The sequence below is a fragment of the Apus apus genome, chromosome 18 (assembly GCF_020740795.1).
Source record: "Apus apus isolate bApuApu2 chromosome 18, bApuApu2.pri.cur, whole genome shotgun sequence".
In the NCBI taxonomy this organism is placed as follows: domain Eukaryota; kingdom Metazoa; phylum Chordata; class Aves; order Apodiformes; family Apodidae; genus Apus; species Apus apus.
Genome location: NC_067299.1, coordinates 7,214,841 through 7,230,477, shown reverse-complemented (window position 1 = coordinate 7,230,477; position 15,637 = coordinate 7,214,841).

The window sequence follows — 15,637 nt, the reverse complement described above, 5'->3', positions numbered from 1 at the left end:
CTGACATGCTATTGCTGCTGAAGTTCCCTCCCTAGGGAGGTCTGGTGAGGGCATTTCTCAGTGCCCACTCCTTATCTGAACTCCTCCACATGCCTCAGTCCTAATCCAGCACAGCAGAGACTCATCCTATTGTATTAAAATCAAATGTACTCACAGGTAAATGTCACTCTGCCATAAAAAGAAAGGAAACCACTTAACTTTCTGTTTCTTTGTCTACCTCCCTCCATAATAGTTCTTGTCAATTTACATTATTCATGACTAGCAGAGATAACTTAAAGTGTATCTTTCAATGGAATATAATGCAAACAGTTTTCTGTGTGGGCAGGATTAAACAAAATAATAATTACACAATGATAGTGCTTATAACAAAATATTATTTCCGTAAAAAGACTTTTGTTGCAGGAATGCATATTCCAGGAACAACAAAAAGTATCAAGAATTAAAGATATCTCTGCTGGCATATTAGGTTCTATTAATGACACTGATGGTTACATTGTCTAAATAAACATTGTGTATAGATAAAGTATGACCTGCAAAGCAAATCCTTAGATTGACAGGATAAAGCAAATCAACTTTCTTCTGTCTTTATGCTTCCCACCATATACATAAGGAGGCTTCTCCCAATGTGGGCACTCCAACTGCAAGCAGCTGTCAGGATCATCTATTCTTGTAGTTTAGGTTTGGTAGTTTATGATAGTCTGACAAAATTGCATCAGTCCATTTCAGACATTTTCCCCTTTCTTTTCAGCAATGTGGCTCTCTGACATTGTGTCTGTAACAGGACATTGGGCAGCTTGATTTTGTGACTTAGGATAATGAATTACCCTGTGTGTGTGTGTGGGTGGGTGGGTGTGTATACACCACATGTATGAAATTTATTTAGGAAGTAAAGTCATAGCAATTCAGGTCCTCTATCCTAAATCAGTGAATGGAAATGCAAAGGGAAGATTTTCTCCTGTTCTAGCTGAACTTCTGTGAGCTTTTCTGGTAGATTTTTTTCTGCTTTAAAAATTAAGTAAATACTCTTGGGTTAAGGGACTCAGTGTACCAGGCCCCAAAAGCTGTGTGAAGCACTAGGAGGATATACAACATGATCAACAAGTTAAATCAGGCTAACTCTACTGTTCAAAGCCAGAGCAATAAGTATGAAGATTATAAATTTGGTATAAAGTAACTAAAGCAAAATCCCACTGTAACTCACAGCTCCAAGTGAATCCAAAATCGAGCTGACAGTATACAGAGGTAAGATGACAGGGATATATTCTCTTATAGCCTTAATCAGCAGGGCCACAGACAACAATCTGTGTCCACACAATGACAAACACTTGATGTAAAATAAAACTTAAAAAAATACACCTGTGGAAGTGATTGGATTGTGTTGCACTGTGTGAAAAATTATAACCTGTGACGCCACCTGCCTACTTCCAGCTACTCTGAAAGCACCACTGTTAAGAATTTTTTGGCAATGTTTTTGCTGGAAGAGATCCCTCCCATGTTACTACAGAGTCCTGATGAACCCCTGTTTATAGAACTTCCCCAGGACTGTGGTGACCTTTCTGCAGGGTGGAAATGCTTTCAGAAGATATTAGTGTCTCTTCTGGAGTGGGTAGAGAAGACCCATGGAGAGAAAGGCTTCCACAATCTTCCTCATCCCTGTCAACAAAGATCAGACCCAGAAAATAGGCTTCTTGTTTGGCAATATACAGGAATAAGCACAAAGCTATTACAGGACATGGCTCTGCAAAGAGAAAGGCTGAGAAACACAAAATGGAAAAACAATGCTGCTCAGTAAATATTGATAGATGTTGCCTGTGTTCCCTCTGCCTCTGTTGCACAGTGATCCCCTTCCCCACTGCCTTTCATGCTGTCACTCTGTGGACTAGAACATTACTTCACTTCACCTTCTGGCTGTTAAATTTCAAGCAGGTTTCTGCATTTGCTCTGAAAAGTGATAAGGTAAGAGAGATGACAGGAAACTTTCCACTCAAGACTTTCTGCTCAAGGACAACAGCACAAATGGAACCCCAGCTTATTGCATGAAATGAGGTGAAAGGTTTTGTCACTGTTGATCAGTGTTCATTTCACTAGTACTGATTGCCCATTTTGGTAGAAAGATCAAGGGCTGACTGCTGAATGGAAGGAAGACTAAGCTAACCTTTCTTCCCAGGAGATGATCATTGTAGGTCAGGCTTGAAGCATATTAGCCAGGTATTATAAGGGGAAACTGCTGAAACTCCTGCTGTGCCTGTTTGGCAGATAAATAAAGAATTTCAGGCTCTGGGGCAGACAGATCAGCAATAAATTAATATTAAGAAAAGTCTGTGAGATTTGCTAACGACTTCAGGGCAGGGACCATGGCCTTTCATGTGCTTATAAAGCATGCAACTCAACAGAGCCCTGGTCCTGAGCAGGGCAGCCACATGTTGGTGCAGTACACGTAAGAACTGGACAGCAGTTCTGTGGGTACACAGGTGCAAAGGAGGAACAGCACACATTCAACATTATGGCCCTTAAACAGGTTTCAGTGCTAAATGGTCTATCCATTCTCTCCCTTGTCCTACCAAGCAAGGCATATTCTCCCCAGACACAGCCAGAGAGGGGAGTTTGTTAAAGTTCTTGGAGGACAGCTGTGTGTTGAGCTCACATCTGGTAGTCACAAACTCCAGAATCCAGTTCCTGCTTTGCCACAAGTTTCCTTCTTAACCAAAGAGAAAGAATTCTGGATGGGATGCTCTGAAAATGTCTAAATGACTTAAGAGCAAGAGATGCAACTGGAGCCTCTAAGAGCATCCATAAAACTGGAAATTCAGCATAGAAAGATGAGGTTGAATTTGATGACTTTTGCAGAGTGCTAACATAAATACTGAGTGTCACTCTGTGGTAGCAAGAAAGAGGGAGAGTTCTGTGAGGTGGAGGAACAAGGTTCTCACTTGATTGCCTTCAGTCAGACACCTATGCTCTTGCCATGCAAAGCTGAGGTAGAATTCCCCATTCTGTTACCCCTCCCTATCATCATGGCATCCTGGATTCTGCCAGCTTCCCTCTTTCAAATTCAACAGGTTCAAATATGAAAACTCCCCTTAGATGGAGTATTCATGGAACTGTTTTGGGCTGGGAAGGATTCATGTCTGGGGTGCTGCCACATAGAAGTGGGGAAGCAGAGGCACACATTGCTGCTTAGATTTTATGTGGACAGCAAATTTATCCTGGCTTCAGGAGGTCCTGCTTTCTCTGCCCCTTCTCCATCATAATTAGACACATCAAAGAGCTGATCTGTCATCTGAAATGGCAAGATGCCTAATATTTATATTAGAGGGAGTGAAGCCCCAAGCAAAGAAAGATCAAGAACATGATGGTGAATGTGAGGGGGGAGATTGAAAGTCTCTCTGTGGACCCCAAGGAAGCTAAAGTGATGGAAAGTGTACAAGCAAAAAAGAAAAGGCAATCAACCTTCCAATTAAAATCCCCAAGGATGAGAGTTTTGTCTGTGTTTGTATTAATCAAGAATAAGAAATCAGACAACTCAATGAGACAGGAGGAACTGTACTGAGAAGCAAAGGACAGGGAAAATCTGCAGGTCACTGGGGGATGGGCACATACAGGAAGAAAGAAAACAATGACTAAAAATTTAACTACAAGGTGCTTAAAGGAAATAAAAATCTCCCCAGGTGCCGGGAGAGTTCTAAAGGCAAGACTGGCTTTACTCACCCCTCGACCTAAGCAGCAGGCATTCTTCAAAGCAAAGACCTACTCAAATATGCTTATGCAAAGAGGTTTTAAAGCTTTTATTGACAGCGTTTAGCAACTATGGCTTTCCTGAACCTCAGCTTGCCTGAGGTGAACATTGCGTAGGTTTAATTTCTTCCTCTGGTCAGGGATGCTGTCCTCCAGCTCGGAGACATGCTGGGCAGGAGCTGGCTGCAGCAGAGGGAAGGTTCTCTCTCACTTCTGGAGCTTTGAACCAGGCGTTCTGCAGCTGTCCCTACCTCTTGCACCCACAAGGAGCAGATCTCAGTCAAACCCATCCTGATTACCCTGGGGCAATAGATGGTGTCAGTGTCAGAGCCAGGATTAAAACTCCAGTGGTTTTTGGCTGCCAGTCTTATGCTCGAATCACTAGACCACACCTCTCATTATAAAATAATTGTCTGATTTTCCCTTTGAAATCAAAGCTGTTTACAATTATATGGGAGAGAGCAAGAAAATGCAATCTGGGGTGGTTCTGTTTAACAGCATTTTCACCTTTTTATGTAAAAATTCAGCTAAAACAAGCCCCGTGCATGCAGTTGTTAAGGGAAACTACTGAATCCCTTCTTTTCCCTTCCATCTGACAGTAGGATTTCTTGCCCCTTTTGGAGGAACTCTCCAGATTGAGATGAATTCATGTATTTTCATCTTACTGAGAACTGCTGATTGTGATGAATATAGAGTTTTACACTTTGAACATGCCATGAATGTCTACTGTTAAATGAGTAGCTGAAGACTTTGGCTTTTGGCATCATACGTATTTATGAGTGTTGCAGAGGAGCAAGTCTTTTCTGAAATAATTCAGGACAAGCTTATAACACCATAAAGAAAAGTACTGAGTATGTGTTTCTCTATGAATTAGGTAATTTTCAACTACTACTACTGATGAAACAGTAACATTTTGAACAACTAAGCACTCATAAGTAATAAACGACTGAGGAGACTAACCTACTGAATGCCTTGAACTTCCATAAAAATCCACAGAACTACTCTGGCATTTCAAGTTGTGCAAGTATCTACGTACTGACTGAATTAGGCCTTATTTAGTAACAGAATTTGACAGAGTTGCACTGAAACTTATTAATAAAGAATATATCTCTGCATTCTTAGCAGCAGTTTCGGGAGGGGTTTTTTGATACATTGCCCCTAAGCTAGGTAAGACTAACAGCAGCAGGAGCCTTTCCCTTGAGTTTAAGGGGCTTTGGACTGGATCCTGGATACTTAAAGAGCTGTAGACAAGTCTATATTGTAGTCAGCCTTCATATTTAGATGGTAATGTATATTGCTTATGGTTATTATGAAAATTATTCCAATTAGAGATACCAGATGCCGTGATATGAGGTAAGCTAAGGAAGCTGTCTTTAGCTAAGAAATCACATCCAGACCTATCATTACCCAAAAAATGGCTGAAGCTGTTGACATTTAAGACAGCATAATAATATTAGTCACTGAAAGCTTTGCAATATGGTTTCCCTAATGTTTTATAACTAAACCACACAAGAAGCAGAAATTGTAAGTATGGTATTTTCAATTTTGTCCTTCCTTTAAAGTGAATTGCACTTCTTACATGTTTCATGGCATCTACTTTTTATAGATACGTATAAGTTCATTAAAGTACCTATTTATGCAGAAAATAAACACTAAAAAATATCTTGTCAGTGCAATGCCTTTGAGTTAACACTGTGCTTGGAACTTTGCAAGTGGAAGTAGACTATAGACATACGTAGGTAGATTATGTTTTTATTACCAGTGACTCCAGATTTAATGTACTCACTGACAAGTAAAATCTGGCTAAGGAAGCAGTAAGAAGAGGAAGGGTAAAAAGGAAAGGTGATTTTAACCCCAAATAATCACAGCCCTGTGCAGTTCTTTTTTTTTTTCTTATGCCCTGTCTGCAGGAGCAAACTTTTTTCCAAGTTCAAACAGAGCTTGGGTGACATGCATATATAGCCTCATCTTCCTGGGTGGCATATCACAAATGTGTTGACACCAATCATGATAACCAGGTTTTGTTTTAGTGTTAAGCATAATGATAATGATGTAACCTTAGATAGTGCTGTATTGTAATTACACAGTTGTGCCAGTTATTACATAGTTATAACACAGATCAGCCTCTTGATCAGATATGCCCAGGAGCTTCTTTTGCTTTATGCCTAATGTAGGAACAGAAAACTAGATCCCTAATTAACTTTGATTGAACCTTGATTAGATAAGGGAGTGGGGCCAGTAGGCACCAAGCGGGCGGGGAAGTCAGCCCATGTGTAGATATGTTAAGTGTGTAGGCACCATCCTGACTAGTCATAGGAAAGAGAAAGGAAACTCCCTTTTCAGGAATTGATACCTCCTGACAAGCACAAAGGAATTAGCCCAGACTAGCCCTCACAAATTCAAGAAACTTCTTACCTTCCCCATCTAGCAATGCCCCCACCCTATTAAGATGAGATTCTCAAGCAGTTCACCTTGGGAACAGATAGATTGCTATCGTTCTCTCCTGCCATCACAGGAAGGAACTGGAGAAAGAACTTTGTACAAAACGCAATTTCTCCTCCTCACTCCTTTGCTTTCTGCCAAAGGTGCTGAATTGTTAGTGCTGTACAAACAAAGTCCATTTGGTCTCTCTGAACAGTTTCATTGAATACATGGTTATTTAACAAACGTGAATGAAGCTAGATGTGGTTAATTGTCTGGTGGGCGGCTGAGACCTAAAAAGCAGTAGATGTATCTAAGCAGAGCACAGTAATGCTTTTGCTCTTGAGACAGAAGATGTGCAGATGCCATCTCACTTTTCCAGAGCTGCACTGGCTCTACAGTATCAGATCTTTGCATCCAAATTTTAGTATCTTTGATAACATTACTGACAAAACTTTTTTCAAGGGTAGAATTGCACATTAAAACTCCAAATGTTTGGTGACTATATGCATTTTTGCTAGAAATCATTAATGTTATACACTCAAAAGGAGCTCTATATTGTTTAGTACATCTTAAAATCTAACTACTACTACTAATTTAATCTACTTTGAACAAATAAAACAATGAAACTTGGGACACTCTTGGAAAGGTTTCTTAATTGGCTGAGGCTGGTATTTTTTCCTCCATGCATTAGGCTGTCATATTAATTTCTAACCTGTTTTACAGAGTTCTTTTAAGCAAAATTCATTACTGCATGTGAAGACATTGAGAATCCTTGACCACAGAACACTAGAACAGTTCAAGTATTATCTAAGAGTGCTCTCAGCTGCCATGGCATTTTTTACTATCCTGAACATGGAAGGCAGTATAAACCAGTGTTTTACAGAAAAACTACCACCTGAGCCCTCTTTCAGCACAGTATATAATCCCTGTTAAGTGAATATCATATTGACTACTTTGAGGGTACTAAGCATATGCCTACCATACCCTTTTGAAAGATTTTAAGTTATCTTAAGTCCTTTGGGCCAAGTTGGTCCTTGTTGACCTAAAGAGGAAAAAAAAACCCCTTGAATAAAACATACTTCAGTAGCTATCCCTGTGTGTGCATTGAATTGACAGCACAGCCCTCTCTGTAAATGTTACCACACAGACTTTCCTAAGACACTGACTCTGTTGCATGCAGCAGCCAACCTTCAGTCCTTCTGTCTTTATCCAAACAAGATTATTTTTCCTGTGGGGTCTATGAACATAGCCCTCAATGAGAACTGTTTACATGGCAAGTATCAGGTTTCAAAGTTCTTTGATATAGTAATTATCTGGGTGGTCTAGAAAGCTTGGCAAGAATTGTTGTCAAAACCAGGGAAAATGTATTGATTTCACTTTTGCAACACTCCGAAATGGCTGGAGTGTTCCATTTCACAGACATGGCTGCATAAGCATGGACACATGGGTATAAACTGAACGTGGCAACTTGCTGGCAAGAGAGAGCTTTGCAAAAGTGGATGAATAAGATACAGGGAACCTCTCTGCAGGTGCAGCTGAGGTCAGTCCCATCAGCTCATTACGGAATATGTGAGGGAGTCTCAACACTTCCAAAATTCTGACACCTCTGTTGCATCCTAGCATGCCTTCTCCCTTCCAGTAGCGTCTTGGAGTAGAGGACAGATGACCCAAACCAGAACCTTTATGTCAAGCTTCATTCAAACTTTGAATCACCAGTTTTTCTGACTGAGCAAAGTAACAAGCACTTGTTTAGCTCTGAGCTGATGAGGAGCCTCCCTGATATTGTCCCTGATGCTTGAATGTTTAAGTTCAGGATATACTTCCATGCTTTGCTGAACCAGAGGCAGTATCACTAGAATTGAGCCACCTTTATCATTTTCCTGGTTTTAGGGCAAAGGGGCTAATAGTAACAGAGTAGGAAAAGCATCCTGTACACCTCTTAGGTCTCTGCAGTAGCCACAGAGACTCCAGTACAAATAAACTATCTGATTGTACTGATTTGGTTTCTGCTGAGTAGGACCTTCAGACTGGGATAACTAGCTCAGCTCCAAATACAGGGCTTGGCTCTACATTTGTCCCACTCCAGTCATTTTCTCTTGACACAGAAAAAACAGCTTAGCAGTTTTGCCTGCTTTACAGCCAGCAATATAATGACAAAAAGCTTTAATAAGTAGTAGACAAAATGTGGCTGATCTGTGCTTTCAGCATTTGAACCTCTGAAAAAAAAATATATTTTATTTAGAGCTCTAAGGACAGACTGTGTGTGTAAGTACTATGCTGGCTTTTTCCTCTTTTCCATGGCCTGGAATTCTTTTGCAAGGATTGGCTTCTCTTTCTCCTTTAACAAATCATCACAATTTCGGCAGGCACTTCATTGACTGCCAGTGCTGTGCTACCAATAATTCACCAGAATTGAGAAACTTTTGTGCTTTGATTCTGCACAACTAAATTATCTCCTACATGCCTGGATTTGTTCAGTTCTGGATTACATACTAGAGGCTCAGTCCTACCCTGATACTGGGCACTGTCTCTAGGCTTTTAAGTACATGAGAAGTCCCACGGATTTAAAAGTCAAGATAATGGGTGAACGATTTGGGAACACTCTGATGAGCATCTTGGAAAAGGAATTAGAGACTTTAATGAATATTGTAAATTAGAAAACAAAAGCACTTGTTCGTAATTACCAATTATTTAATGCTTATGTAAACTTTTGTGTTTTCTGATATGTCAGCTCCAAAAGAACTTTCTGCAGGATGCTGGACAGACACAGATTACAAGTGGTTCCCATTTAAGAAGTTTGCAAAGTTAGTATAAAACAAGATGTGACAGATGCAGGCAGGAGTGCAGAGATACCTTCTCCTAGTAATCTTTCTGGGAGTGAATTGCATGCACAGCAAGGACATGTTGCATAAAGCTGAAATGAAATTTCTCATATTAGCCCTAGTGCTTAGACTCAAACTTGTATTAACCTGGGAAATAATATAAATGCCATTTGAAAGCCTATTCTTGTAACATTTCTGACCCACTTCAGACTCCTTTTGGTAATCTGGGAAGGGACGTTTGTTCCCATGGCAGCCCATAATTTCCTGACTGAAACAGTTCAGCTGAGCTCTGAATGACACAGCCAGGCATTTGGATGCTTATCTTGCTTCCAAGTGTTCTGAGGTTCCTCATTTCTCACTTATTGCACAATGCCCCAATCTCACTGGGAAGGTGAGAACTGGATCAGAAAGAAATATAATTGCTTTTTTTTATTAGCTTTTGATACAGTTCCACCCTTCTCTGTTGCCAGCTTACCCAGCTATTCACAAATGATGATATACATACAGTGAATTATATAATTATCAGCCTATAATTACAGGTATATAGATATATACATCCCCCTGGAGGAGAGCTGGGCTTGGCACATACCTGCTTGCACCTCTGGGTCTTTAGGAAATTCATGCCCGTTTTAAGTAGAAGATTATTTATTTGTCAAATGCTTGAGACATTTTATGAAAAACGAACCCAAAAGAATCCTTTGATTCTTTTTAATAATGTTCATAAAGTATGTAAGTGAACAAATCCAGGCATGCAGGAGCAAACTCTCTTGTGCAGAGTGAAAGCAGAGACGTTTCTCAATAGTAGTAAATTATTGGTAGCACAGCATTGGCAGTCAATGGAGAATCTGCAGGGGCCACGCTGACTTGTTAAGGGCAGAGAAGATACCAGTCTTGGCACAGTGATCAGAGGCCAACACTGAGGAAGCAGCCTCAGTGATGTATTCCCAGAGACACCTTCCTTTCTGCAAGCTGCAGACAAGAATTAGTTTATCTTATGATGCTGCTTTAATGCTGGAACGATAGATAAACCCTATTGCCTTCCCACTATGTTTCAATGCCTCATTTTGTCATTGGGGCAGATAGTGATTCTCAGCTGATATAAATCAGCAAAGCTCCACTGATTTTTAACAAAGCTGTGCCAGCTTCTGCTAGCTGAGGGTCTGCCTAGATATTACTCTAGTTGTAAAGCAAAGACTCCGGCAGGCAAAGCTGATGTAATTTGGATTATTTTTTTTTTGGGCTTGTTTTTCTTTGTTCTATCTTTCAGATACCACTCTCATTCATAACTGCTTGGATGCTTTTAAGCCTGTGTGCAAGAGTTATGGGGCCTGATCTGGCTCCTGCAATGGTGCAAATCTAGGGTAGCTCCATTTAAATAAAAAGCATTACTCAGAGGTACTGCGCTGCTGCAAAAGCAGCATACTTGCACATAGCAACTGATCTGGAAATCTCATAATGTGTCCAGAACCTTTCCAAGAGTTTATTTGCAAACAAACAAAAAGAATCATCGTGGCTGAACAGACTGATTCCAGCCTGTGGAAAATGGACTGAGCCTCTGCCAGAAATAAACTGTAGACACTTGCTAATTACAATTTGTGGCCAGCTTACAAAGTTCAGTAAGGGAGAAAACTACCCCATTCAGATCCTCTTTCCCAGTTTGATGACCTCATTCAGATCATGATGTTGTGATATGCCAGATGGGAAAATCTGAGGTGAGGATGAAGAGAAAATCCTGGTTACACCTTTTCTCCAGGCTATCTGCCTCTTCATCATTTTACAACATCCCAGAGTCTCAGACAATTTGACTCTGCCATCCCCAGCTGGTTTGGGCCGAACAGATAAATGCTGAACCATTAAGAACCAATATGTTTCCACCAATGTGACAGGTTATGCTGCACATAGCTAACCTTAATTTAATTAGTTTATTTAAATTGAGTAGTGTATTTATAGAGAGAGTGAAGGTAATACTATAAACTCTGTAATTTCTATTGCCTGGGAAAAAAAAAATGAAAGCAGCCCTGCATCGAATGCTTATTGAAACTGAAACATATGTATTAACATATGGCAGAATTTCACTTACTGTATGTTTTAGTGCAGAGCTGATGAGGAAGGCATCTGTGCTGAGAGCATCTGAATGGAGGCTCAGATAATGAGCAGAACTCAAAAAAATAAACGCTGAAATGTTGGGAAGTGTCAAAGTGCCCTGCAGTTGATTTGTGTCAGAGCTGAAAGAATACGCCCCAGTCTCTATGCAGGTGCATTGCTGTGCTTTGCTTTCTGCACTGGGACCAGTTTGAGTCTTCATATGGTACAGTGGAGTCCTGCTTTGGGAGTCCTGGACTAATTCTAAACCCCTGAGACAAATGCTTTCACACCAGAAGTGCTGACACATCTACCTGGAGCTTAAGCAAGTGCTGTTACAGTGTTGCTATTTAACAAAGAACAGATTAACTGGAGCTCTCAAACATCAAGCTCGAATTTGGATCCAGGTTTGGATCCAGCTCTTTGGAGCTGCTTTTGCACTTTCTGCAGACACGAGGACCAGTGCAGTGGCAAGCATATCTACAAACAAGAGACAGTAAGAAACAAGAGCAAGTCTTTGTTGCTGAGATCCTCATCCCAGTCATACAAACTTACTGTGTTTATACAAAGTCAGGCCTTTTGGTTATGAGATTAACCCCTGAATCCTCTGAATATTAACCATTTTTCCTGCACATAGTGATGTGGTGTTTCAGTAAATTCTATAAAGACTCTCAGAGGCTTTTGCTGCCAACTACTAATATTATTAATGGGCACTACAAAGCCACATTGTTCTACACCTATTTACTGGAAGTAAGATATGAGTATACCAGGTGTAATTACTTTACTGCCTTAAGGATAGAAGTCTTTCTTTCTGATTTGACCACAGTAGAACATCTGCATCACTCAACCACAGATTATCTGGCTCCTGGGAGATGCTTTCAAAGCACCTAGTTGCTACTTAGTGACCCAGAAGAAAATTTACCACCTACTCAAAGCCTCATTTTGGAGTACTATGCAAGCAAGGAATCTTAAGGTGCTTCAGAGTGTGGGCTACGTATTAAAATGTGTGAACCACTTGTACACCATTGTACAAATCACAGTTTTTGATATGAAACTGTACTCCAGAGATAATTCCTTTGGGGGGGGGGGGAAAAAAAGAAGTTATTATTGAGACAGGAAAAATGTTTAACAGGTGTCCATTGCTTTTCATGGGAGCTTCAAGACCTGGTGCTTAGGAACATGGTTTAGTGGTGGACTTGGCAGTGTTAGATTTATGGTTGGACTCAGTCTTAAGGCTTTTTTCCAACTTAAATGGTTCTATGATTCTTTGAAATAAAATCAGTTGGGGTTACTCAAGGAGTTTCTCAGAAACAGTAAAAAGAGTGATGCAGAGATGGCACCATTGTCTGCAAATCAAAATTCTGTGTCCTGAGAAGTTTTTAATCTGTTTTACTTCCATTTTTCCCTGTACTGAGGAAACTTCTGAAGGTTTCAGCCCAGTCCTCGTGCTGTGGGCTGCCCCACAGAATGGAATGGATCCTGCCATCAAGAGATTTCAGTTTGTAACCCTGGAATCTGAATATCATCTATTTATTTAAGTTCACCCAGATCCAAGCTTCTGCTTCACAGGAAGGACAAGTTGTATAAATTACCAAAGGGATGTCTTGGTTCTGCAGGGTAAACACTGAGGTGGAAATGCCCTGGCTAAAAGTGTAAATTTGCTGAAGTCCCTGCAGTTGTTGAAGATGGCATTAATTCCTACTCCTCTCCACTGGAGGTTACTTCCCACAGAAGCATAAATAGGCAGGAGATAACCTGCCTGCATCTCCACTGCTTTGAGACAAAATCAAGGCAAGCAATTCCAGCTCTTTGAAGGTAGGTTTGTGCCAAAGACCTAGATTTTATGCTGAAGTGGCTGACACTGGTATTATTTGGGGGATAAGGGGTAGCCTTTGGCAGCAGACAACTGAGTTGTGTCATCTTCAGCCAACGGAGGAAGATTTTCCAGAGCTTTTCTGTTAGCACCTCAAATAAGCCCCTGACTTAAATCCACCTTGAATGAGAAAAGAGCAAAATAAATTATGTAGGCACAGAATCTTACAAAAAGATATTTGAATGTCTGTTCAGGTATCTAAATAACATTGTGAATAGAGCCTTGGTCTTTTGCTCTAAGTGAGGCAGAAACATTTGGCACAGGCCTGATCACTGAACTTGGATCTCCTGGGTCCCAGCCCACCGTTTCAATCACAAGACTATTAGTCTTTCTGAGTATGGATTTGTCTATCCCCTATGTCTTTTCCATCATCTCTAAACTTGAGTGTCTCCTATGACTAATGTGATTGTAAGTCATAAAACATTAAGTTATGACACAATCAAATCAAAGCCAAGAAATTCATAGTTAGGGTGTAGGCTACATTCTTAACTCAAAACCAGAAAAGCAGCATTACAGGGTAAACAAAAGGACGAAGTGTCAGCCCTCATTTTTCATTTTTGGGCTCTTATCAGTTTGTATCAATTGAAGCCTTTTTAAAATATGTAATTTCTTTGACTTATTTTTTTTTTTTCCCCTCTAGGAACTGAAAATTACTCTGCTTTGAGGTCTGGAACCTGCCATACAATAAACACTACTTAATTGGGACATGCTTAATGGGGATGGCCACTTTAATGGGACATCTCCTAGGGAACCTATTTATGTTAATGAGACTGAATGACAATGACTGTTTCTTAAGTGGGGCAACAAAAAGAAAAAAACTCCACTTAACAGGGATGCACTCAGCTGTTACTAGTTTGTTAAGTGTTTAACCAGGTGATAAATAGGTCTAAAATTCTGAGCGTCCATCTTTTAATTAAAAAATGGGAAATTAAAACATTCACATTGTGATGAAATGTAGTGTTATTATTTGTGTAGTGGCTGTTTTCAACTATGTCAGAGACAGAGGTTCTCTTCTCCAAAGAGCTTAAATAACCCTTTTCTCCAAGCATGGAACTACCTGTAGATTGGATTTATTCAGAGATTTGTTGAAAAAGCTAGAAATAAAACCCATCTGTCCTTAATCTCAATCCTGTATTTGATGCTCTCACCCCAAATCTTTCCACTTCTCTAGTTAGAATAATAAGATGGAAGCAAAAGAATGAAAACAGGCAAGCTTTTAAAATCGAAGTGATCCTAAGATCCCTAAGAATAGAAGTCTGAAGACTTTCAGGAGCCTCTAAAAGCCTATAAGCCACTTTGAAGGTGATTTTCTTCCTGAAGATCTTTTGTGTTCTGTGGTTTCCTCTGAAAATAGGTGTACACGTTTCAGGGGGGAACAAGAGCCCATGTTAAGAAGTTGTCTCAAAAACAAAAATCCTGTCTCAGATGACAGCTATATAAATTTGGGGACTCTCCCAGGCAAACCAAGACATCTGATTATGCCATTGTATCCCGTTTGGCAAAGGAGAGAGTGAAGGAAAGTGATAGACATGAGGGGCAGATGGAGTTTGCCTAATGTGTCTGTTCTTTTCTTCGCTGCCTTTTCAATTTAAGAATGTAGCAAAATAGCAGCTGCTCATAATTTCATGAATCAAGAAGTATGTAAATTTCAGCGACAAGATTTGTTGCGTAGTTAGACACACACACACACACACAAAGAAGAGGGAGAGAAGAAAAAAAGAAGACGAAGGAGAAGAAGAAAGAAAGAATAAAGATCTTGCTTGCATCTACAGCTTTCCTCATCTCGCATGCAAATTCAGCTTTCAGGCCTGGTTCTCCTCTCGTTTTGGGGTGAACCGAGAGCGGCTCCGTCGATGTCGCTGTGGGCACAGAGGGCACAGGCTGTGGGGTGGTTGTGCTTTAAGGCTCCAGCTCATCCCTGCTTGTTGCCCTAATGCATGAGAAGACCGGAACGGTGTGTAAGGCTCTTGTCACACCCCTGAGCTATCACAGGAGTTCTGCACCACACTTCTGGCTGGAGATGGAGGCAAGGAGGAAAGGGGCTGTGGTGGGAATGTCTCCAGCAGCAGGAAAGCTGTGAACAGCTACCTGAGGATGCTGACAACCACTACAGACTGAGGTGGAAATCATGCTCCTCCGATTTCAATCCCTAGCAGCCCCCAAATTAAAAGATGGAAAAAGTGACTTGAAATGTATCGTCCAAATGTATCAAACGTGGCTCAGAAGGAGCTGGGGATCAGGGCCTCCATATACTATACAGCTGGTTCTAGTTTTCAGACAAGATTTACTAAACACATGTAAACCGTGCGTATCTGTTTGAATACTTTTTGTGCAAATAGCTTCCTCTGTGGTCAAGCTGTTCCTCTCAGATCCAGGCTACAGATTTGTGCTTTATACTCACCACTTTTTTACCCTTGGATTTCCACCAGTATCAGTTCACACTCAGAGTATGAAACTGTGAAGAAGGGAGCTGAGTTTGGCAGGAGGAGTCAGGGGAATTTACAATGCAAAACACTGAGCAAACTCATGATAAAGGGCAGAAATCATCCCTATTTCATAGGAGCTGCAACCCTTTATATCATTTGGCCCAACAGCCTCTTACACAGATACATTTCACCAACTCTGGTGGGGCTTCTCCTGATTTATACCCTCTGAGTGACCAAGCAGAGCAATGGTCTTTCTTCACCAATTAAAACTGCCC